This window comes from Heterocephalus glaber, unplaced genomic scaffold (assembly GCF_053883595.1).
Source record: "Heterocephalus glaber isolate CG9 unplaced genomic scaffold, H.glaber_assembly_v1.0 deba00001498, whole genome shotgun sequence".
Taxonomy (NCBI): domain Eukaryota; kingdom Metazoa; phylum Chordata; class Mammalia; order Rodentia; family Bathyergidae; genus Heterocephalus; species Heterocephalus glaber.
The window spans coordinates 196,975-224,204 of record NW_028258321.1 but is presented as its reverse complement, the minus strand read 5'-3'; the positions used below and the strand labels follow the sequence as shown (position 1 = coordinate 224,204).

Here is a 27,230-nt window from a genome sequence, read left to right as displayed (position 1 = left end):
AGCCTTTCCTATGGCCTCACTTCACCATTCTCTGTAGCAACCTGTGAAGCCAAAAATTAAAAACCCAGGTGATGAGTGTCTGAAGCCCTCAGTAGAGAACTCTGGCAGCAAAGTGAAAATAATTACCAAAGGTGAGCCTGGCCCAAGTGCCCTAGGAATACAGCTTCATACTTCATTAGCAACTGACTGGGCATTTCATATTCTGCAATTTTCCTCGGCTAATTATCTGCCTGGGAGTAAATGCACACAATTAGAACCACAAACACAGTACCTTTGGCATCATAGAGAAACAGCTCTGCCATCAGGAAGACAATTAGGAAAATGCCAGTCTTGGAGGATCGCACAGCTGAGGTATTGCCTTATTATCACTGTGCACCCTGGCAAATTATATGCACTCTTAGATCACCAGGTCCAAAAAGCCAAGACAAGGTGGCATGTGTGCACATCGGGTATCACAGAACATTGGCAAAAATGATCAATGAAGGAGTTAAAAATCTTTTGAAAACTGCCCTCAATTCACCATTTTTTAAACTTCACCTAACAGTATCTAATATCTAGTATTAGCCAAATCTCCTTTTAAACAGATAGTCATCCTGCTTTGTGCTACTGGGGATAAAAGAGAGATGGAAAGAAGTTGAGGAGGATTGTGTAAAAAGGAGGAAGCAGGAAGAGGGGAGGAAGGAAGGGAGGGATAATGGGCAAAATAACTATACAGAGGTGATGGAGAAGTATGGGGAAAGGAAAAGCGGACATTACCAGAGGCTCCTGATTGCCCATGGGATAGGAAAGTAGGAAATAGGAAAGATGCACACACTTGAGAGAAACTGAGTCTTGGGCTGATCTAAGCTGTTCTGTGCAGCAAGAACAAAGAACTCCCAGGACAGCGAGTGTTCATTCATTACAAGTGTGGGAAGGGGGGAACTGGGCGGGCCTCGGGACACCTGCTGACAACAAGTATCAAGCAGGCAGGACTGTAGAATGAGAGCACAAGCATATCTCTGCTAAGGAGAACAAACAGTTAATTCAGAGGGGAGGAATTTAGTTGGAGTCTGTTGACCTGGACTGGGAGTGAACTCAGCCAAGCTCTGCTACTTCCTATGTAACACAGCTGAATTACAGAGGGGCAAGGAGCCTGTGCCACTATAGACTGCTAATACTGGGCAAGGGTGTCTGCTACAGAGAAGTCAGTGTTTTGTACCAGGCCATAGCTGGCAATGAATGTATCCGCTGAACCTCATTTATTATGTTTTAATAGCATTACCTGGAGAGTCACATAGCTGACATTCACAAAAACTAAATAGTGAAACACATGGATACAGGTCTTTGAAATGCATCATTTCCTTATTCCTAAAAAAACAGCAGGCTATACTTTCCCACGCTTGTGCATAAAGACAAAACAAGTGTTTGAGGAGTGGATCAGTAAGTCACCAAATCTTCTCACATTTGTTTCTGAACCGTCCCACTGAGCCAAGATAAATTTGCCCTTCTTTTCTCTTAAATGTCTAGTTAGAGAAGAGCTGGTTTTGAGTATGCTTTAGGTACTAGTCATTCATGTAAGCATTCCAATCACTGACACAAAGTGGACATTGCCTGGAAACTTGGTTGCAGAACTAGACAGGCACACATTAAACAGCTAAAGGACAGGCCCAAAGCAATCATGAGGAGCAAAATAAGATGCTTCCTCTTCTTAATTACATATTTATGCTATATTTGTAGCTTTGTTCTGCAATCCTGTTATTCCATTCAGAGTTTATAGAAAGCCTTAATGAACATTGCTAAAAATAACATCCCTCAGAGACACATATGACATACCTTGATAATGATGGTTTCATTGCTTCACTTATTTTATTTGTGCAGCAGGTGATCATTAAAATTAAGCTCTTGATTAAAATTGTCCAGGGAAATTTATCTCAGGCTGCATTCTCACTTAACAAGTGAAGAGATTCATAAACACTGATGGGGCTGAAGTTTTCAGCAGCTTAGAAACTCCCCGGGATAAAAGGTGTTATGTTAACACAAAGTCACAATAATTAACTGGAATCTTACTTCTTATGATCAACAGAGTTGTGATCATAGTTATGATCATAGAGTCATTGGAAAATATAATAAATAAATTGTCACTGTTATGCACATTTGATGTAAGATTTAACTGTAAAAGTTCAGGCCTGGACCCTACAGAAAATTTTAATGGAGAGGAGGGCCTTTTCTTATTTAGCATTTGTAAGGTCCAACTGAGGCTCGATTGAGACCACCAAGGCAGGCAAAGTCTAAGCAACGTGCGATGAGTTTATTGCCATCTGGGTGCAGATGGGCCAAGGGCTAGAAGGCCTTTGGCACTGAGAGGGGGCTGTGCACGGTTGATATAGGGGAGTGTAGGTAGGGGAGGGGGCACTTGTTGAGAGGGTGGAAAATTTTAGTCCCATGGGTGATGGGGCTGGGGCTAGCTGATAAAAGGCCGGTGGTGAGAGCAGCAGGGTGGCTGGGGCTCCCCGTTATCTCTGTGGCCCTGTGGATGCAGGTAGCATGTCTGTTTGGCCGGGGGTCCAACTCGGAGGCCTGTCGGCATTATCTACTTTAAATGTTCATAAGCGGCAATAGTGCACAGAGTAACAGGATCCCCTCATGTAAGTTTATGTGGTAGAGATAATCAAAATATAGTTCCAAAAAAAAATATTGTCAGGATTTGCTAAGTAGTCCCTGGGTTCTTTTACACTCATCAAAATCCCAGTGTTATTTTGCCCTGTCCTCATTATGCTGTAGAATAGTTAGCTTTATTGCTTCAAGGAAAGACTCTGAGCTACTATAGTTGGGCTAGTTTGTATACTACTAACAATGGAAGCTCATATCCAGCTGAAAAAGAGCTAGAGCCAAGCCTATTGGCTCAACGACCCCCAGAGAACTCATTACCTGGCTGAACACATTAGTAAGGCCATTGAAATTTGACATGGCGACCCAGATGTTCAAAGAGATACTGCTCTATCCAAAAACAAGAGTGTCACAGTCCTTTCAATGGCCATAGTAGATGAATGATTTTTTTTAAAGGCACTCATTATTTTACAGAAACAGGTTATTCGTTACTTTCAGGAGAGGAGAAGAATCTTGGTTTCCCGCCAATACTAAAGGTAAAAAAAAAAAAATGAAGAGCATAAAAGCTAATGCTCTAGTCCTTCACATTTGAGCCCAGGCCTTTCCCACAGAAGCACTGTCCAATCCAGCTTTTCTATGCAATCCATGGGCAGTATTGTTTTTTAGAATTGTATTAGCATAGCAATTTATTCTTCATGGTAAAAGCATTAAGGAAAACTGTTGAGGTTTTCCATCATATGTATTGGAAAGTAAATGAACTCCCACCTTATCAGAGCTGTTCTAATGTTCTCTAAGCATATTATTTGCACATTTGATTATAAGCCATCAATAAGTACTTTCCAGAATTTTTTTTCTTAGGAAGAAAAGAAGCAGGAGTGTATTTGTAATAATGGAAACTTCCACAGTGAATTTGAAACACCCAAGGCAGGCACGATCCCATAATTCCATGTAATAAGGGATACATAGGAATAATTATCTCTTTCTTATTAATAACGCTGTTTCTGTGAGACAGGAAGATGGAGAAATCTGTGTGGAGGTTATACTTTTAAATAGCTACATTAAAAGCACTTATGAATTATTTTTGAAGTCTGGGAGCAATTGAAACACATTTAGCCTAGCCATTTCCATCACAATGGAATTTTTGAAGTGAGTGCAGAAGGGAAAAGGGCCTATTACAGACAGGTCACCTGACCCAGCCCTAAAGATAATGTGAAATCCTTCCATATACTAATGTCTGCAGGGCTTTATCCAGACTTCTGAGATAGATACCCAGTGAAATGCATAGTTCTAATAACCTTCCTGCTTTATTTATAGTTTGAAAGCCTATTTCCTAATAGCAGAAATGACTACTCTGCCTACTCATTCATCTTCAATTAACGATGTAAAAATATGTTGGAACCACCAGGCAGAGAGGAGAGCTAGTCACAGCTCTCGAGTGATAGGAAGATGGCAGGTGAGGTTGTAGTGGGTGTTCTTTGGGCCCTAACTCATCCAGTGTCTGGTAGAATACTTTATTTCACAAAGAGCCCAATGAACAGAATGTGAGGCATATGGGTTATTTCAAGGTTGATGAAGGTGCCTTGGAACTACAGAGATCTGTCCCTCTCATGAGTCTCATCTGCAGAGGAGGCAGTCACTTCCTGATGAGGAAATGGATGTCTCCATCTTCTGCTCTGCACCGTGGCTCCCCAGTGTCACATTAATCAGTCTGCAATTCAGTGTCATAAATCATATCCTAACTACTACATGGGTAATTAAGTCTTGGGAAAAATAAAACTCAAATGGCATCATGTAAAAATACAGCAGCCTGATACTGATCCAACAGGACGGCACTAGTGCTGGCCTTGGTCAAGGGAGTCACTTAAAATCTTCGTGCTGTGCAACACTTGCCAGTGCAGATTCACAGGCACTCTGGGAAGGTTATCCGGGCTCTTTCGATTCTGTGGACTCCCATTCTTTCCTTCCTCAAAGCCCACAGTGCCACCATCCTCTGTAGAAGATGACAGACCTCCTTCTTCAACACTTCAGCACACACACAAGGAAAACAACACATTTGGGGGAAGAGAAATCTGAGGAGTCCCTGTCATAAGCAGGTCGGACAGCATCTGTTCCGGGCAGGCATCACTGTTTACCATCCATTTGCACTGATGTTCTGAGCGTGTAAATTGTTCAGGTGAAACCAGAAAGCATGGTTTGAATGAGTGCTCTCACTCAGTGGAGAGAGCAATCCTAAGTACAGAAGTATGTGATCCCACATGTGCTGGACCCTGAAATGAATGAAGGGAGGCTTAAGGCCAGGAAGTGAAGGCTGAGAGCTAGCAAGCAAGTGACCATTAGCTTCACTGCGACCTCAGAATCAATCATTAATGTGACACCATTTGTCCCCAGTGCCTCTTGTGGTCAACAACGTAGTTGTTATTGTTTCTCAAACTAGATTACACACACCTTGAATTTAATGTTCAGAACTAAGGGTTGTGTGAGTCATCTCTCTATCCCTAAGCCTAAAATACTATTCAGCACAAAAAAAGGGAATATAATTAAGGTTAGTTAAATGAAGAACTTAATATTAAATTGAATATGAAATATGAACACCTGGCTACAATGAAATCCAACCATAGAAACTAAGTAGAGGGACAGTGTATATTTAAAACTGTGTCTTCATTCCTTTCTGCTAACAATTGCATGAGTAAAACACCCATTCCCTTATGCACACTGAGCTCAGCAAAGAAAACAACAAGACTGGAAGAATTAAAAAGTGAAATCACTTAAATCAAATGGGGTACATTGAAGAGAAGGCTGGAAGCAATGAAAACATGTAGTACCAGAAACAAAGCAGGTCTGATTGTATCATCCCCTGCTACCACCTGCTGCCTTTGACTCCCTTTCTTCTGACAGTAAGGTTTCTATTCTCAACCTCACCACAATGCTGTCTCACAAAGGAGGTTCTATCTCTATAGGAGGTCAAGCCTATTAACTCTCTTTATTCTGTTTACTAAATAGGTTCTGATTCTTTACCAATACAAATCAGAAGAAAAAAAGTCACATGGCTTTAATTTCCATAAAGCCTGGCACACACAGCACACACATTTCCCCGCATATGCCAACATGGACTTGGGAGTTTGATGTCTGTTCTTTAAAAGTCAAGAATTTTCTTCAAAATTCAATGATCACAAACTCAAATACTGTTACAAGATTCCTTTTGTTCTTATTCAAAGATTAGAACTTCTTGGAGACCAGCAAGATAGCTAGTCATGTGCTATTTCAAGTTTTCCATCACAATGCTGAGTAAAACCCTGCATAACAGGAGCCTGAGTTAAGTGGAGCAGGTGTGAGCAGAGGATGATACAATCAGATTTCAATTTATCTCCCCTCTGCAAGCCGGATGCTTTCTGCACTAGAAAGGATTTACTAGTCTCCTAAGGGACAAAGGAAAGTAAACCTCAGAAAAGAGAGCACTCAGGACAGCAGGCAGACCAACACCCTGGCGTGACTGTAGCAAGAAACAGAGCTTCGTGCCCGAGGTCATGCGCTCCCCTGACATTAGAGAGTAATACCAAATGAAGGATGTTTATTGGATTGGCCTCTAAAACAGACAAATGCTCAATTGCATAGCTGATGAAAAAAATTAGCTTGCTACTAAACATTAGATGGATCAATAATCTATTAACTCTAGCCTTGTTAGCAGTGAGCTCGCAGTATAATACGTGATCTGCCTTTTTAAACAGACACCCTTCAATGTCTTTGGCTAAAATAATTTTCTTTTTCCATACTCAGCAATGATATACTTGATACTCCATATTAATTCAAAATGGCTTTGTCCCTTTCCTTAAAGGCTGTTCACCTTCAAGGCCTTTTGAGATCTTTACATATGTACCATTTTATGTGGCTGATAATAGTGTGATTTTTATTTTTATGGGCAGAAACCACAGCAGAGGCTGAGACAATATTCAGTAAATCTCCACAGCCAAGATGAAATGTTATGAAGTCCTCTATGGCAAATCATCTTCTCAAAGTCACTGTCTTATCAGCAGAAAATATTCTCACCCTCATCCACCTAGAGGTAAGAATGAGGATAGAGTCAGAACATATCCTTGCAAAAAAATGTTCTGATGAGGAACTGCAGAGAGAATGGGAATGAGATGGCAGAGGAAGCTGAGCTGTAGGGTGAAATGTTCATGTTTATATGAGTTTAGAAGACTTACTTTACAAAATAAAGCTATGTTTGGGTGGGGATGGAAGGGATTGAAAGTAGCCTTCACATGGCAGGCCCTGTATGAATCAGAGAGCAGACTGTGTAAGGGATAAAATTTTGCAGGGACACTGCCTAGTTTGCATATGTCTCAGCCAGCTCTCCAGAGGCAAATATGAATTCTGGTCACTCTAAATTCCTGCAGTGACCCGAGCCTACTCAGAAGACTTGGGAGGAGGAGGAAAGTCCAGACTCCAATCTTGAGTAGACAAGAGAAGGAAGACTGAAAGTGCTGAAATAAACTATACTCCCATGCAACGAATATGAAATAAAGAAAACCAAATGGCAGAATGAAAGCCAGAAATGGTCAGGCCAGAGATACAGAAGCACTTTCTAGATTTAGAGGGAACAGATATTAAAATGTCTGTCCATGAGGGATTCGTTAATTCTTGGAAGTAGATAAGCAAATATTACAGGAAGAAAGTGCGGGCCCTCTGTGACATCAGGCAAAAAAAAGAAAAAAAGAAAAGCATCAAGATATGGACAGAAGGCAGAGGGAGGGAATGGAAAACTGAAACACCACTGTCCCAGCTCTCAAGAGTCTGTGAACATCAAAGTAGGACTAATCCAGGTTCTAGAAGGATATGCTCGCCTGTGGCAAAGAAGTGGGGACTGCCCCAATGGCGGAGACACAAGCCCAGAATCATGAGGACCGTCATGACTTCTGGAAAGGAAGAGCAATCGAATGAGAAATTAATATTACAGTCTTCCCCTAGAAAGTCTGTTGGAAAGTTTAGTCTTCCAGATATACTGCTTTGTGCCATGCATCTGGAGACTGAATCCAAGCTATGAATTTTAATTTTGGTTTTTGTTTTTCAAATGCTGGGTAGGGAACCCAGGGTTTCATGCATACAAGGAAAATATACCACCACTGAGCTACCCCTACAGCCTGAATCCAGTCTGCTCAACTGCCGTATCCTGGTCTTGTCTTTCCTATTTATTCAAATTTCTATAACAGTTTCCAGTTAGAAATCAAGGAGAATTTGAGTTATTCTAAGTATGATATTGGCTTATTTATTTTATGTTAATTATATCATAACATATGATGGGGAAAAGTAAAAATAAACTTTGGGATGAGCCCGACCACTTAATTAACTTTTGTTACTTATCCCATATGTGGCCTTGACAAGAATAACTGCTGTGAATCCTGCTTCCTCATCTACAAAATGAAGTTAATTCAACTTACAATGATGCCAAGAGATTTGATTAGGATGCATGAAAAATGCATATGAAATGAGAGTGCGCTTTCGTTCTCTGCTATGACCTAACGTTGGTTTTGTATCTGAAAGTCTCTTCCTGACACTGGTGTTAGGCATTAGATCTAAACTGTCTCCCATGAGGCACAGGTGGCAGGGGCTTGATCTCTAATGCAAAAGTGTTCAGAGGCAGGGTTTGGGGGAATGGATAGGATCACAAGGACTCTAACTTCATCAACTGATCCACCCACTGCTGAGTTCAGAGCTCAAGGGCTGTACTAGGATGTGGGGCCTAGCTGGATGAAGCAGATGACGGGGCATGGCTTTGAAGTGTACATTTTCTTCCCACCCCTTTTCCTTCTGGCTTTTTCCCCTCTCTCTACTTCCTGGCTGCTGTGAGGTGAGCAGCTTTCCTTAGCCGTGCTCTTCTGTCAGGATGTTTCTACTTCATCTCTGCCCAAAGGAACAGAGCCAGTGGACCCTGGACTGAAACCTCTGAATCAATGAGACAAAATCAATCCTTTCTCCATTTAAGTTGTATGTGTCAGATATTTTGTCACTGCAATGGAAAGCTGACCAATGAAACTAATAACAGTAGCAAACCAATTTTGGGAGCCACTTGGATAAAAGCAAAGAAGAATAAACATTTAAAATAAAAATCTTCCCAGAATAACTGGCACCCCCAAAAAGGATGGAGCATGAGAAGATAAATGATACTGACAAACTCACTTTCACTTAAGGGAGAGAAAAAAGAGCTGTCCCATGTGAATCATGATTACTCATCATCAGCTGCAGTAGTGTGCAGTAGTGATCCACAGCTTACAAAATCTGAACCCTCACCCTTTTCACTTTCATGGATCACAAGGAGGCGAGCTCTCAGGCCGTTCTCCTGGAAAGCAGCTCAGCCTAGTTGTCTGGGTAGGGTCATTCTGACTCATGACTTGGAGCGAGATATGGGTGCCCTCAGGATACCAAACTCATTTATCCCAACAGGGGAATTTTACACAAACCCAAACCATAGGGCCACATCTGGGATGATAAAGACAAGGTGTTGGTTCCAAGGCTAACCATTATCAGGCAGCTGAAATGGGGTAAAAGCAGAAAAATAAAAACTTACAACCCAGAGGACACATCTTGGACAACTAGAGACAGAGGTGCTTGAGGGAAGCCAGGAGGGAGCACCACACAATGCAAGTTTTCTAAATGGAGGAGGGAAACACAGCCAAATATAGTGACCTGAACTGAAGGAGAAATCCACTCAATCCAGTCCATTACCAGGGGAGTTGAGAAAGGGAACCAAGAGTGCTGCTTCTCCATGGCTTCCCCACACCTTTTAGCAGTGAACCTTCCGTCTCGGGAGTGGCTGTAACAGTCCAAGAGAAGGCGATAGAGCTGCAGAGGACAGACTCCCTACTACTCCCCCTCCCCCGAGAAGAGGGACCCCAGTGTGGGAGACAACTGCAAATGGTCTGTGGGGAGTGACAGACTCCAACTGGTGAAACAAGGGAAAAAACAGAACGTCCGTCCCTCCCCCCAGCAGCCTCCCAAACACCAGTGAGCTCTGGGTCCCTGCAACCTCCTGCCCACTGCCCACCACTCAGCATAGGCAGGGGAAATCTCCTGCCCTAAGCAGCATGGGCGGGAACATGAGCTACAGACAACACAGAACTCATAGGTGGGAAGCCAGGAACTATATCCCATGAGACACTGGGGAGAAAGCGAGATACAACAGAGCCAATCCAGAGCAGCACCCTCCTCTCCTCTCGTTCTCCCAACACTGGATGGTGAGTGTCCTCCCCCACCCACCATCCAGCACTGGCAAAGGAACTCTCCCCATGCACACCCAATGGCTACACAGCACCAGAGAGCCCTAGACACCAGAGAGGTGGCAGGAAGGCTTTGCAGAGGGTAGAGAAGGAAACCCAGAATGAGAGGCTCTTTAAGCTATAGGACAAGATACAGTGTGCTCAGCTGGGGCCATATAGAGATAGATAGACAGATACAGATAAAGAAGTATTTTGGGAAAGGAGAATGAGAACTAATCAGTGCTTTGATCTAAGTCACACCTTTCATGGGTAAATCAGGGCAATCCTCACCACAATTGTGAACAGAGGATCCAAACACCAGCCAACTATCAGCATATTAGCAGGCTCAGATCAGCCCGCCTCACAACTTTCCCCAGTCTCCAGTCATACTTCCCTCCCTCTGTGTCCCTTCTCCCCTTCTCACAAATGCTTCCCAAATTTCCTCCACACCAGCCTTCTTCTCAAAAGGTAAAAATAGTATCAATAGAGACTGATCTCCTTTCTTTCCCTCCTTGTCATTTCTCCTTTTCCCTCTTTTCTTATATGATTGACCCTCTTCCCTCTTCTCCTTTTTCCTTTCCTCCACCCACCACATCCCAGCCTGCCTGTCAGTGATAGTGCACTATATATAATCTACATGAGTAACCAATAAAAGGGTGAGATTATTAAAACAAGTTCTAATGTATGTCAGAAAAGTATACTTGGATCTGTTGAAGTTGATATAACGGATAGAGGTTTTTTTAAAAAACAGAAACCAGGCCTGATCCTATTAAGTTGAAAAGAGGAAGAAGCAGATAAACACCAAAAAGCAACCAAAACCAAGAGTGTATCACTGGAAGGCAGGTGTTAACCAAGGACATCTACACACTAGCAAAAGAGTTGGTCCACTCTGCTCGATCCTTAATCCTCAGCATAAAAAAAGAAAAAAAAGGAGACAAGAGAAAACAAGGCTACACAAAGCCTCCCAGACCCCTAACTCACCCAAAGCTACCCAGTGGGCACAGCTGGCAAGCTCAAAGATGACATAACTAAAGAGATGGTACATAATAAACAAACCGATCGGTGAACTTAAAGAAGAGTCAATAAAAAATTAGAAGAGCTAATCAAAATGATTCAAAACATGAATGGCAAATTTTGCAAAGAATTAGCATCCATGAGAAGCTGCCAAAGTGAAACCCAGGAGATGAAGAACTCAAGAGAAAGTAGGGTGGCAGAAGTGACCAGTGTGAAGGCAGAGTGTCAGTCCTAGAGACAGATCTGGAGCGGGAGATTATAAACTCCAAACTGTTTTTCAAAGAACAAAAAAGCCAAGGAAATGCATGCAACATATGCTTGGTGATGCACAGAAGATTAATCCAGGAATAACCGAAGTGAGAGACAAGTCAGAAAACGATATGAATGACAAAATTACAAAATCATAGCAGGAAACTCTCCGAATATGTGGAAATAATTCAACATACAAGTAAGTGAGGCATAGAAAACCCCAAGTGCCAATGACTACAAAAGAATTTCTTCACAACACTTCATAGTCAAAGTCTCAGAAGTCCAACACAAGGACAGAATCCTAAAAGCTGTTAGCAAAAAGCAATAATGGCTTGTAAAGCTAAACCCATTAGAATTACAGCACACATCTCAACACAAACCTCCAAGGCCAGGAGAGCTTAGAGTGAAGCATATCAAGCCCTAAAAGAAAACAGCTCTCAACGCAGGCTAATGTATCCTACAAAACTACCTTTCAAAATTGATGACGACAAAAGGACATTCCATGACAAAGGGTATTTTAAGAAATTCATGACCACCAAGCCAACACTACAAAAAATTGTCATGGATATCCTAAACAGGAAAAATGAAGCCAAAGATGCCAAAGTCTAAGAGTATAAATGCATTTAGGAGGATGAGCAGATAGGCAAAAGGGAAGAATAAAAAAATCAGCAACAGAAAAATAATGCACTGACAAAAAGAAGTTAACAACTTTCAGCAATAAAATGGTCTCAACTCCCCAATCAAAAGTCACATATTGGCAGATTAGACCAAAAACCAAAACCTGATACTATGTTGCATATAAGAGAAATAAGTAATACCAAAAGAAATTCATAGACTAAAAACAACATGATGAAAATCACAATATTCTATGCAACTGGAAGCAGAAAACAACCAGGAGTAGCTATGCTAATGTCACACAAAGTGGACTTCAAGCTAAAACTGATCAGAACAGACAAAGAAGTTCAGTACATATAAGCTAAGGGAACAACTCAATAGGAAGAAATAACAACACAGATATATATGCTCAAATAGCAGAGGACTCAACTTCATGATATAAACACAGAGGACATAAAAGAGCAGATAAATATCAACACAATCAGAGTGGGGATCACAGTAACCCACTATCACAAATAGGCAGATAAACTAGACAGAAATTCAAAAACAAAATAGCAAAGAATACACATTCTTCTAAGCAGCACAAGGAACTTCTCCAAAATAAACCATATACTGGCTTATAAAGGCTGCTTAAATACAAAAAAATCAAAATTCTCCTAGGCATATTATCAGACAATAGTACAATGAAAGTAAAAAATCAATGGCAAAGGAAATCATAGAAATTATAGATTAAACAATACACTTTTGAATAATCAATGGGTCACAGAATAAATCATGGAAAAAATTAAACAGTTTCTGTAGTCAAACAATGATCCCAGTACTCATGCGACACAATAAAAGCAGTCTGAAGAGGGAAGTTGTTTGCTATGAATGTCCACATACGAAAAATAAAATAAGACGAAATAAATAAGTTAATGATACATGTAAGATCCTAGAAAAATAAGAACAATTCAGATCCAAGATAGTACAAGGAAGGAAATTTTATAAAGATGGAGGAAGGGGGAAAAAGAGGAGGGAGAGATCATGGGAAAAAAATTGAAGAAAAAAGTAGAAATAGAGCTTTTGTAAGTGGGAAAGGGCCCCAGTGCTGGAAGGAGCAGAGAGAGATGGGAGAGATAAGGGACACAAAAATTAAGATGCACCAACTCCCCATGACAAATGTAACCATCACGTACTGCAAACATGTTCTAATAAAAAGGGGAAAAAATAAAGCTCAGGGAAGAAATTAATGAAATTGAGACCAAAACACTAATATTAAAAATTAATATCAATCAAAGAGCTGATTCCTCTAAAGGATAATCAACATAGACAGATTCTTAGTAAAACTTAACAGAAGAGTGAAAGACCCATACAATGCTATTAGAAATGAAAAAGGCAACATCACAACAGACAGTACTGTAATCTAGTAGATTATCGGTAATTATTGTGAAAATTTGTATTCCAAGAAATCTGTAAATCTAGAAGAGATAAACAGACACATATAAATAAACAAAATTGAAACAAGAAGACATAAAAACCTGAAACAGTCCAACAACAGGCAATGAAATTGAGACAGTAATGAAAAACAAAACATAAAAGCACTGCACCAGCTAAAGAAAATCGAGGACCTGAAGGATTCTACAAAATTCTACACTGAATCCTACAAAAACTTCAGGGAAGATCTAATGTCAATATTCCTCAAAATCTTTAGTAAAATTAACAGGGAAGGGGCCACAAGCATACACTGAAGGAAAGGTAATCTCTCAAACAATTGGTGCTGGGAAAACTAATACGCAAGCAAAATATTGAATATAGACCTATATGTATCCCCATGTAATAAAATAAAATAAAAACTGATCAATACCTGGAAATTAGACAGAAACAATCTGCTGGAAGATAAAACTCTTGAAGACAGACATAGGCAGGAACTTGCTTAACAGAATCTCAATTGCACAAGAAATAATGATTATATCAAATTTTAAAATCTTCTGCACAGCAAAGGAAACAACAACAGAGTGAAGAGACAACCACAGAATGGGAAAAAATTTCCCTGCTACTCCTCTGATAGAGGACTAATATCTAGAACATATAAAGAACTCAAAAGACTCAGACCCCCCTAAAAAATAAAAGACCCAATCAAAAAATGGTCAACTCAAATCAATAGACAATTCTCAGAAGAAGGAATACAAATGGCCAATGAAGACATGAAATAATGTTCAACATCTCTAGCCATTAGAGAAATGAAAATTAAACTAACACTGAGATTCTATCTTACTCTGAAAAGAATGTTATCAAGAAATCAAATAAAAACAAATGCTATCAAGGGTGGAAAAAAAAAGAACACTTCTACTTGCTGACAAGAAAATGTACTTGTACAACCACTATGGAAATCCTTCAAAAAACTAAAAATAAGAATTCCATTTAACCCAACTCTGCCCTCTAGTTATCTTCCTGATAGAGCTAAAGACATCAGAGTGATACATGTATACCCAAGTGTATAGAAGCACAACTCTTAATAGCTAAATCTTGGAAGTGGCTTATATGACCATCTGCAGAAAAAAGGATTAAGATAATATGATATACATACAGAATGGAGTACTAGTCTGCCATAAAGAAGCATAAATTTGAGTCATTTGTAGGAAAACTGATGCACCTTGAGACCATAATATAAGGTGAAATAAATCAGACACACAAGCACAGATACTGTAGGCTTTCTCTTATATGAGAACCCAAAATCTAAATAATTCAAAAACCAAGATAAAAAATAGATAATACAAAATAGGGAGATAAAGTTCCTGCAAAGGGGAAGTAGAGATACAGGGAGGGAAGTGAATGAAGAAGGGGGAAGTAAAGAGAAGTAGAACATAGAATGTGTTATGCGCATGTGCTAACCTCCCACAATGAAAGTAATCTTTATGTACAGCAAACAAATACTAACAAACATGAGAAAGGAAAAGCTCCCAGCTCAGAACCTGCACCTGGTAACCCTGAGGCACCCTCCTGCCCTCCGCAGTGCTGTCAGTTGGGTAAGTTGAGAGGCTGCAGATTCAATGTGAAGACTTTTAATTCACACTGTCTCATCCGGAACCTGACTGTGCTTCTTACTTGAGCAGGCGGGGGATTATTTAGTATTTATGCTTAAGTAGGAATTTCTACAGTGGTTTCACCGCCTGCTATGCAAGTGCGAGGACCCGAGTTCGATCCCCAGTACCAAAAAAAAAAAAAGAATTTCTTTACTAAAAAGCCTCACGGACTTGTAAACAGATTAAATATGACCCTTGATTTAAAGCCTTTAGCACAAATTTGTTATTTTGTGATATTTAGTAAATATTAATCATTATTAGTTTGATTATTTTGCTTTGCTATCATATAATGAGAGCTATCAGAATTTATTGGATCTACCAAATTTTTCCTTTCTTTTTTTCAACCCTCCTTCTAAAATCTGGTAAACAAATACAGAAAAATTATGAATTTTGGAAATTATAAAGATAATTTAAAATGCAAAACAAAGCCAAGCAAGCTAAAGCCTTTGATCAGCCTTACTTAAATGGGAAACTGCGAATCAGTGGACATTTATCAGAAGGCTGACGCTGCCAATTACAGGGCATCTAATCTTGGGAAGACCGTTTAACTCTTAGGCTCAGATTCTAGACCTGTAAATGGAAAGAAATAATGTATACCTTGAGCATTTCACTGAAGTTGTATTAAAATATAAAAACTAAAAACTCAGGTCCTATTTCATATTCCAAAGCACTGATCCAGCGTTACAATTTGTGGCAACCATCCCCAAGAAATAATTCAAAGGAAAGTAAGTGAAAGAGAGAGGGAGGGAGAAAGGGAAAAAGTAGGAGAAGGGGAGAGGGAGGGAGGGAGGGAGAGGAAGGGAGAAAAGAAATAACTTTCTTCGTATCACATAACAAGAAATCATTAATGCCTTTTATTTTGTTTAATCTTTTTCAAGTAATTTACACTAAGCAGATACAATGGGATGTTACTAGTTACCACTAAACATTAAAATGTTACATGACATTATGTCATGCAGATTATATTTCTCTGTGAAAAATGTTTATGACAAAATAATAAGTGAAAAAATACAAGATGTTATTATATTGCAAATAGAATAATATAAAAATTATGGTGTATTTGAACATAAATGGTAAAGAAATAAAAAAACAGTTGTTTTAGGTGATGAGAATGTTGGTTATAAAAATCATAACAGGCAAAACTAAGCATTCAATATCTATTTTTAAACGGTAACTTGTTATATGCTAGTAAGATATTTATGGAAATCAACTGCATTAAAGTTTAATAAATAGCAAGACATTCTATGCAACCACTCCTTTCCTGGTGATTCTTTGTAACTGTCCATATCAGACCTAGTTATTCCATTATTTACTTCACAAAGATGATATTTCTGAGATCTGTAAGCAAGAAAGAGAAGCAATTTCCCCGAAGCTAGAAATATGCTAAAAGGTGAAGTGGTAAGAGGGTTACTCTGCCAGGAACAAACACAATCCAAGCCGCAGCTCAGGCGCCTCTCTGCTGGTCTGCTGAGTAGTGACAGCTACACCTCAGATGTCCCTGGCCCAGAGAAACCTTTCTTCCAAACAGCGCTCCTGATGGAGATGAAATGGCTGGTGCCTAGGCTTGATTTATTGCCTGCCAACATTTTGCAACCTTTGTATTCCTTGACCTCTGGTCTGCACTGCTCAAAAATTCCAGTTGCCTTGTTTGCCTGCACTGGACCAACCTGCTTTGACCTCACAATTATTTGCTTCCCTATAACTCCCTGGCTCCCCAAACTCCAAGTACACTGAAGCCCCACAAGTCAAGGCTGTCCGGGAGCCTTCCAGCTAATGATGATTTGGAATATGAGCCCATGCTTTGTTTTCTCCTAAGTCTGACTTCCTATTACCTCTGCGGAGGAAATCTGAAGCAAAGGAAAGACCTGCATCATAGAATGTATAATACGAAGAGAAAGCAGAAGCAAAGGCCTGAATCATAAAATGTGCACCAAAATGAAAAGGAACTATTTTCATGCCTGAAACAGCAGCAGAAAAGAGGGCATTGTTCCTGTTTTCCTGGTAACAAGACCTGGAGTACCTCTTGCCGGGTTGCCTTGACTTTTAAAAAGCTGCTTTCCTCTCTCTGGCTATAAAACAAATTATCCTAATAAGGTGCATCTCTCCATTTCTGTGAGTCAGGGGTTTGGACATGGTTTGGGGCCTTTTCCCAGGGTCTCCAGAAAGGCTGGAATAGTGGTGTCTATGTGAATTCTCACATAGGAGAACACATTCACTCGGACGCCCACAGAACTCATTTCCTTGTAACTATATGGCTACAGGCCCTGGCTTTTTGCCTGCTGTTGCCGTCCGCGGAGCCTCAGGAAGGGCCTAGGCCCGTGATGCTGAAGCTTGCAGAGACCAAGCGGCCAAACTGCAACCCAAACTCCACTTAGAGAGCATAATAAAGGATAGGTAGAAGGAGACAAGGGGATAGATTTCTTGAAGATGGGCAGGGTCCAGGAGACCAAGGGTGAGGGGAGAGAGGGAAAAGAAAGGGAAATAAGTAGAATAAAGATAAGCATGTTCAGGGACATGGTAACCCCAATGGATGTAAACTTTATATGTCATAAAAATGTCCTGAGATTAACAATATCAACAAGACATGAAAATGAAGAAAGGGGATTTAAAGGAGGAGGGAGGGAGGTGGGAGGAAAGGGGATTCGAAAAAGAAATGAGCTGTGCTATATACATGTACCCATTCCCCAAGATGGCTGTAAACTACATCTACTGCAAATGTGTGTTAATAAAAAATGGAGGCAAACATACATGGGAGCCTCCAGTGTGATGGGTTTCTTCCTGCTTCCCCATCAGTAGAGACAACAGCACAGCAGTCCCGCAGGAGCGCAGCATGCATGGTGGAGAGCCATTCCGGTCCCTCCACCTGGCCTCCCTTGTCTGCCATTTCTGTAATCCACCACCACCAGGCCCATCAGTCTCCCAGCTACATGTTCAGTTTCACTGTACTTCTACAATAAACCCAGGCTCACAGCAGAGAAATCCTTTATATTTTCATTCTTTCTTCTTATTCTCATCCCCAAATCCAGTGAACCTTAACAAAAACCAGGGCATTCCGAGTGGAATTTCCACGAAAGTAAGATCCAGCCCTGACCATCACCATACTCCTTGTTAATTCGATACTGTGGGGTGATTTCAGGCTCCCTCCTATGTTCCAGTGCTGTTCTCTGTCCTAAGACACCAATCTCCGATCTCCGTAGAAGCACTTTCTACTGCACACCCCCAAGTCACCCCAGCTTACTGAGCATGACCCCTGCATTTGTTAGTTTCAGAAATGAGAGTCAGGCACTGTCCTCCACATTTACAACATTTTCTCCTCGCTCTCCGGTACACATGGAATGATTCAGGACTAATGCACCAGTCCTCTAGATGGGATTTCTAAATTGATGAGTCCCACAGGCTGATTATTACCAAATGTGTCTGCAGCCTAGACTCCGATGAGCAAATGCTCTTAGAAGCTTATTGAAATCTGTGATGAGTCCTCCAGGATGCAATTTTAGAGTTTTTAAATACATTTAACAGAGCTGAACTGACTTTTAATTTCATTTCTGTCAAAAAAAATCAATCAAGAAATAGTTTTCATGGGCCAGGGATTTAGCTCAGTGGTTCCACTGCCTGCCTTGCAAGCTCAAGACCCCGAGTTTGATCCCTGGTACCAAAAAAAAAAAGAAAGAAAGAAATAGTTTTCATGAACCTATTTGTTAAATGCTCAGCCCTGTTCTAGAAGCTGTAGAGAACTGAAAAGTAAACCACAGTCTCCCAAGGACTTCTCACGCAGTGGTGGGTGTACACACACATGCACACACGGACATACTCACACGTGTGCAACGTTCACAGAGCAAGAATACTGTTATGGCTTGGATCTAGACAGCAATAGGTTTCCAGCCTAGATGGAATATAAAGGGGGAGGGGAAACCAGACTTGCTGCTTCTGTGGCTTGCTGCCTTCTGCCTGCCATGCCATGAACTGTTTCTCCTCTCTGACACCCCTCTGCCTTGTCACTTTGCCTTGGAGCCAGCCGACTATGGACTGAAACCTCTATAAACTGTGAGCTGAAATAAACCTCTACTCCTTTAACTGTGGGCATTGGGTAGTTTGTCTCAGCAACAAGAAAAGGAACTAAGACAAGTACCAATAAAAGATGAAAAAAGGGAATTATCTGACACCTACTGAGGCTCTATACCAGTACACACTTTTCAAAAGTGATTGTTTTTTGGCCTCACAACTCTGAAAGTTCGTAGTTTTTATTACCACTTATTAGGCTGAGTTTGAGAGTTACAGTTAGCAAAGTGGGCAAATTCAAATCCACTTGATTCCAAACCTCATGCTCTTTCCACAAAAACAGCAAAAATTCTAGCTTCCTTTTCAGATTCCTTTCAATTTGAAATCTGGTCTTTCATGTTTTCGAATCGGTCAAGTGGAGAACTGAACTGAACTAAAACAGAAGTCATTATGAGCCCACGTGCTAGAGTATATATATTAAGAAAGTGCTCAGTGGGTGAGAATTTCTAGCAGGTAAACGGGGATTGGATAATTTCCCTACCACCTATGTTTCTCATCCACAAAGACCTTAATGGTAATCAACTTGTTACAAAATTATAACTTCACTTCAGGTCTGTAAGGAAAATGTAAATATGCATGCATACACTACTAATCTATCCATATTACTGGTTAGAGGTTATCTTCTTCACATACATCATTTCCTTTAAGTATCAAAAGTACTTGGATGTAAGTGGGGCATTTTATTTCCAAGAGATAAAACCAAGAACCAAAATTACTGTAGATCACCTAACGAACCTGTGACCAAACCCTGTGCTCATTTTCTTACTTGATCTTCCCTGCCCCCTTCAATGCCACTGCAGCTAGATGACCTCCAGGACTGGCTACATCGTTTAATTGGGTAAGACTCAATGGAAAGGTAAAATTTGGAGCTCCTTGTTCAAAATGTATGAAGAATTTCAAGACAGCACCTGCAGAGTATTAAACTAGGTAGCTGCATGGGTCATAGGACTGTGAAGCTGACCCTGTTGACACCACTGCAAATTAAACCATGAGATCAATAATTCAAGGAGCTGCTATTTGAACAAAGTAAAGGGTAAGGAAGGATTAAAAGCTATCACGCTCCAGAAAACACTTGCAAAAGTACCTGGAACAATGTGATCTAGGCTGTATGATCATAATCACCCTCCTTTAAATAAATTATTCAGATTAGGAAATACATGCCAATCAGATTTTGGTGAAATAGGATAAACACATTTTTTTTGAAGTTTGAACACATTAATATGTATTTTTCCAGACCAGGACAAGGTGAAGGCACTGGAAAAGTTCATTCTAGAGTAGGGAAACCATCACATTAGCTTATAGCTATCAGCAAATATGCTCTATTCGACCTATAATTCCAGCCCATCATTTCAGAATAAGTAATTTCGGGAAAGCAACTACACAGATGCTTTCATAACACTGCAGAGCGGGAAAAAGTAACTGACACGCTATCAATGAACGGCAGATGTCTTCAGGTGAGAAGGATCCGTGGCTTGAATTTCCAAAGAGAAATGACTTCCTGGAATGGATAAAAGTCCATTTTGCCCATCACTTCTGCAGACTCCCTTTATACTGCAGAAGGAAATAACTCCCTTCCTCAGAGGCAGAAGAGAAAAACCAACACACGTGCTTGCTGTCATGTAATCCAGACTTTCATCTTATTATACAAACTCTGGAAACTGGATCTTGTCAAGAAGGCTCAAGAAAGATTTTAAACCAAAAACAAACAAAAAAAATGTGCAATAAGGAGTGAAGAAACAGATAAGAAAGGTTCCTAACTCATTAAAATGTCTGCTTATTAAACTGAACCTACACAGTATGTGATCTGAGAAAAAGAGAAAAAGCAATGGATTAGTTTCTTTTTGAGCACCCTGTACCCTTTGCCAAACCCCCTTCCCTGCCCTCAGTTATTTGCTGTAGCAGTGCCCCACTGCCACCTACAATTCTGCCTTAGGTTGGCTGCTAAAGCAAAATGTAATAAATTGGGTGGCTTGGAAGAAATATTCATTTCTCACAGTCCTGGAAACCATGAAGTCCAAGCATACGTTGCCTGCACATCCTAGTCTGGTGAAGGCCTGCCTCTTTGCGTACATGTGGCATCTGGCTATGTCCTCACATGAAGAAGAGGAGAGGCAACTTCTCTGGGGACTCACAAGGACACCAATCCTGTGCATGGGGAGCCTGCCCTCCAAGACCTAATTCTCACCACCTACCAAAGGGCCCTGTCTCCTAACACTATCCCTTAGGACAGTGAGGTTCCAACATGTTAATTATGGGAGACAGTCCACACAAGTCTTCTTTAATCACCAACACCCACAATCTTCGTCTTTTATGACACCAATGGTGTCGTCACTGGTGTCACACCAATTCGTGTGTTCTTAAATTAAAGCTATTTATTGTTAGTTAAGAGTTTGAATCAGTGAAGCTCTATCCTCCTCAGGGTAGCACATGACATCTGTCTGTCCTGTTACTGATGCCAGTTTGCACCCCCCAAATTTCTACACTCTTTAATCATTGTCATATTTTCCTTTATAAGTAATAAAAGTCTCTGGGGTGACATTTTAAGACTACATAAATATCTTTTTGGAGTATGTTTTTTATTAGTACATGATTATAATACAGAATGTTACATTCCTAGCATGGAGTTAGTTGGTACATGTACATAAGACATCTTAATTCCTTTTTCGTCCTCCACCCCTTCAACCTCCCTCCATCTCTTCATGCCCTTTCTAGTTGAGAAACATCTATCTCCCTGCTTTCTATATCTATCTTTTACTTCACTCTTTATTTATAACTTAAGTTTCTCATACAAGAGAAACCATGTGATATTTAAGCGTATGTGTCTGATTTATTTCACTTAATATCATGGTCTCAAGGTGCATTCATTTCCCTATAAATGACTCAAATTTATCTTTCTATATGGAAAAGTAGTACTCCATTGTGTATTAAAAAAATCATACTATCTTTATCCATTCATCTGTTGATTGGACATATAGGCCACTTCTAAGAGTTAGCTATTATGAATTGTGCTGCTATAAACATGAGTATGCTTGTACACTTATTTTCTTATGGATAAAAATGGAGAAATCACACATTCTCATCTGCGTGCACACATACGCACACACACACACACACACACACAGAGTCATGAATCAGCAGAACCCCAGAGTCGAAGTCTTTCAGTCTAAGAGGAACCCTATCAGGAAACTGCATTAATCACAAGTGTGGTGGTCACGAGGTATGACCCATGTTTATAGCAGCATAATTCATGAGAGCTACATCTTGGAAGCAGTGGATATGTCCATCAATAGATGAATGGATAAAGAAGGTGTATAAATATCTTGCCCATCATCAAAATTTCCACCTGGATTTCACATCCATTGGTACAATGGTACCATGAGTACATGGGCTATATAATGATTCCCTCACTCTATCCTCCACAATTCTCACTCTATGGTAAGTAAATCTTACTTTTTAATCAATCTATTACCAGAATGGAATTCTGATTTCCTGTTTTTAAGTGGCTCATAACTAATGTTTATACTAATTATCCAGATGCTCAGATATCTCAGATTTGGATAATAGAAGCCTCTTCAAACTGGTTGCTGGGTTATAATATTTTTCAAAAATATTTGGGTTTTTTAATTTTTCTCTATTATTCTCCTTTTTTAAACTCCATGGATTTCATCTTTTATTTGCATTAATTCCTCCTTACACTATGTCAGATTTAAGTTGGTCTTCATTTCTTAACTTTCTAAGATTCAAGCTTCAATAATTGTTCATAGGCATTTGTTCTTTTACAACATAGACATTTAAAGCTAAAAATCCACCCCCATCACTGCTTTAGCCATGTGCAACAAGCTTTTGTGTTTTGCCTTCATTTCTAGTCAGTTGAAAATATATTCTGTTGACTTACTCCTAGACTCATCAATGGTTTAGAAGTATATAGATACAAGTTTCAGGGATATACAAGATATATTTCAATTACTGTTTTAAAATTTCCTGCTTCTGTGTCCATGGAATATGTTCTGCATGACTTCAATCTTTAATTTCCGGAAAACTTTGTGCTCCAGTATGTGTTCCATCTTAAGGTTCCATGTGCATTAGGAATGACTGTTTTCTGCTTTTACTGGGTTTTGTACTCTATAACTCTCAATTAGTTCAAATTGGTTGATAGTGTCGTTCAAATCTTCTACATTATTACTGTTACTCTGTAAAAATTATTCTACCAAATATTATTGTTTTGAAATTGCCAGTCATCTTTACGGGCTTATTCATTTCTCCTTTCAGTAATGTCAATTTTTATGTATTTTCAAAATTTTGTAATTGTGCATACATGTTTAGCATTGTTATACCTGGTTTATGAATTATCCCGTTTATCCATATGAATTTTTCCTCCTTATCTTGGAAATATTCATTGTTCTGACGGGTATTTTCTCTGATGTTACACAGCCACCCCAGCAATCATGTGAGTGGTCTTCATGTTAAATTTTTTTAGTCCTTTTCTTTAAGCTTATCTGTGTCTTTTTATTTAAAGCACATTTTTCTTAAACAGAACATAACTGGATCTTCTTTTCCAATGTAATTTTATAATCTCTGCTTTGAATTTATGTGTTTAGATCATTCAGTTACTAGTACTATTATGTTTAAATCTCCTTTCTTCCGTATTCTCTGCATATCATCTTTTCTTTGTCCTTTCTTTCCTTCCTTCTTTGAATAAATACATGCAATATTTTTATATTTCATTCCAGCTCTACTTTTGATTCATTAGCTATAGCACTCTGTTTTATTTGGTAAGTGACTGCCCTATGGTTACACTACACACTTTTATCAGAGCTAACCTTCAAATATTATATGACTTTGAGTGTAACATAAAAACCGTAAAACATCATACTTATGTTCCTATCAATATCCTCAGAATTGCCACATTTTAAAGTTTGTGCCACTATATGTAAGAAATAATAAATTATGATTACTTTTCATCCCCAGATAAAAATTTTTAAGGCTAAGCATCTTTTTTATTTAGTAACCATTGTATTTCCTGTACATCAATGGAATGTTCAAATATTTTACACATATTTCTATTGAGTTACTTATGTTTTTCTGAAGTTTTTATATGATGAGTTCTAGATATTAATCTTTTATTTTGTTCATTGCAATTCTCTGAGTTCAACTTGCCTTTTGCTTCTTCCATTTTAGATAAACAGGATTTTAGTTTTTAATTTAGTTCAGGCAACTTCTGAATGTTTCACTTTATGGTTTAGACTTCTATGTCATTCAAATAAATTTTTCAGAGTTCTGATAGAAAATGTCTGAAAAGTTTGCTTTTCACACTTAAGCCCTTTAATCTATTCAGAATTAACTCCATATACATCCTTTGCCTCTCTTCCTATATACCCTGCACACAGGTAAATAACAACACCCCACTCCCCTTACCTAAATCCTGACTTTTTTATTGTTCAGCTTAGTTACCAATCTCTTTATGAGCCCTTCCCTGACTGTCCCTCCCCTGAATGACATTCCTCCTTATCCCCCAAGACTTCTGTCACTGACCTTTACAAATTTTTTGACTTTGGATGGTAATGAACTAAAAATATGAAACAAGACTACAGGAAGTGCAGATGCCTCATTCCAGGGGCTCTAGACAATCATGCAATGCATACGCTCAGTCACTAGAGCTCATTTTTTCAAGAGAACCTAAGAACCCAAAATATTTCTGTGAAATTCTGATACTTTAATCTTTCCCACCCATGTAGAAATATTTGTAAAGCAGTATGTTGGAGGAGGGGAGATTACTTCTGGGTCTGATTCAGCCATTACAGTTTTAATCTCTACAATCAAATCACAGGCCCCTTGATTGCAGGAACATTAGCTTTGTAACCACGTCAGAATCTTTCTCAGGGATAAGCTTCTAATATATGCTCAACAGACCACAGGTTGGCTGGGGTTAACAGGATGCATCAGCTTTGGGCCCGAGCCACAGTGCAGTCTTGTCGTGTGCAGGAGAGAGGACTGAGAAGATTCCATTAAGAGGCGCTGTGACCAAGGTGGCTGCTCACCTAATGCGTGTGTGTCATTCCAGGGAGACTCGGCTGAGGAAAATACATTCTGCCAAAACTTAGGTCACCTCTGCCTAAGACTGTGTGGGAGGACTCAGTCAACCCCCAGAGTTTTTAAGTGCCAATGGTCTGAGTTGCACAAAAGTAGATGCCCAACACAGAAGCAGGGTAATAGAGAAGAGGAGGAGGTCTTCAACCCCCGTCTTTAAGGAGAACAGGATTCTGACTCTGAGGACAGCCCTGGCATGGCCACTGCTGTGTTTTCATAGTCGTGGGTTCTTATTCTCAGAGTCCCCAGCTGCCCACCCCTCACTATATAGTTCATATAAAAGTCAAGGAATAATCTAAGAGTCCATCTTTCTAGTAAAGACGGGCTTAGACCAGGAACCAGATATGATCTTCCTTGACGTATGATGAGTGCACATGCAAGAAGCCCTTAGCAAGTCGAAAATACAAGCTGAAATGCTTTTAATCACCTGACCTACTGAACGTCATAGTTTAGCAACACAGCACATAGTAGGACATTGTTATTTACATTCATGATCATGTGACTGCCCAGGAGATGCCTAGCATCACAGAAGAGAATCACACGGCATATTGATGGCCAGGAACAGATCAAAACTCGCGATTTAAAGTGTGGTTTCTGCTGAATATACATTGCTTTTGAACCACTGTCAAATAGACAAAGTTTGGGCTCACTCATCAATACTCACATTCAAAGCTGGTATCTCTGATAAGCCACACAGTACTTCACCTCTGTGACCCCCTATTTCTCCCTGTAGGAAATGAACCATCAGATTATACTTACCTCTCTGGGAGAAGCAGAAATATCAGGAATGCAGAAGGGTGCAGACTCTCAAGTCAGATCTGAATACAAATGTACTGGACGAGTGATCCGGAAAATACTTAGCTAATGTCTCCGTGCCTGCATTGCACACCTACAAAGTAAGAGCAAATAATACAACTTAGCCACGAGGGTGTTCCAAACCAAATGACACACCTGGAAAGCCCACTACCAACGGTAGGTTTGAGATTGTGGCTGTGAGTGAAATTGAAATGCAGTAAAGTGCCCTCTAGAGCTGTCCCCACCCCACGCAAAGTTTCATCTCTGAAAATACAGGGTCATGTGAAGGAAACTCAAGAGGAGACTTTTAACTTTCTGTTAAAAGCTCATGTGTGCCTTCTTCAGAGCCAGTGAAATTTTCATCCTTGGCCAAGTCAATTCTATGGGAAAGGGAAGGAAGCCAAAGACTCCTTCAAGATTTTGGACATGAAAGTCGTAAACATTTCCAATCATGCATTTCTGAGTGTGTGCCCCCTTTTTTGCAGGGTGTCCAAATGCACCTTGTGCACCAATATGTATCTCTATAAATATGGGTCTCTGTATGCCAACTTCCCGTGCATCTCTCAGTGCATTCCTGGCTATGTCCACAGGCAAAGGGGTGTGTGTGTGTGTGTGTGTGTGTGTGTATTTATATGTGTGCATAACTGCACCTCCACTTGAAACTCCATCTATGTCTGTGTGTGCCTGTGTGCATAAGCCTGTTATGAAAGTTGTGAATGTGCATCTGTGTGTGTCTGTATCTATGTTCAATTTTCTATATTCTGGGATTCTATCTCTGCATTGACACACATCTATATATGTGAGGAGCCATGATCTATAGTGCATGTGCACACACACACACACACACACACACACACACACACACACATACTTCGTGTCTGCACTGTTATCAAACCAATCCTTGGAAAACACTGGTCATTGACTCCCTAACCTGTCTCCAGAGGTTCTGGGGAGCTTTTAAAGAAAAACTAGTGCCCAAACTCCACCTTCAGGTATTATTACTGCTATGTATTGCTTCGCTTGGAGTGCAGAAATGAAGGTTTTGTAAAACACCCCAGGCGAGTCTAGTGTGAGGCCTTGGTTGAGAGCTGCAAATGGACAGGCCGCTGCCCCACTCCCCAGAAAGCTGTGGACTGCTTCTTTTGCCTGAAACATCAGTAATGTCAGAGGGACAATGTGAGAAAGGACACACCTCCTGTGCTCTCTCTATTGGTGAGGAGGAGGGAGGTTCCCTACTGGACTCCAGATTAAACTTTGAGAACAACGGAGGCAAACTCTTCTCCCAATACAGCCCTTCTTTCCTTCCAGCTGACATCTGTTTCCTTTCACGTATATGTCTGGCTTATTAAAAAGATGGAGTGCTACTTTAATCTCCATATAAACTCATGAAATTTACTGCAACTGTTTGGCAAATTAAAAAAAAGGATTTATTGGTGTAATAAACAAACTGCTTCATAAAAAAGTAAATGCATTCTAAGCATTCTTTACCAAGGGAAATAGTTAACAGAGGAAA

General features: G+C 40.0%; 1 long non-coding RNA gene across 1 annotated transcript in view; it reads right to left on the bottom strand.

The window, feature by feature from the left end:
- The window catches only part of LOC147825476 (uncharacterized), a 175,652-nt gene that overhangs the window by 130,002 nt on the left and 18,420 nt on the right, over positions 1-27,230 (bottom strand). Inside the window, exon 2 of the long non-coding RNA XR_015440641.1 lies at positions 25,682-25,811. This is a non-coding gene — a long non-coding RNA (uncharacterized LOC147825476). The remainder of the gene's footprint in view (positions 1-25,681; positions 25,812-27,230) is intronic.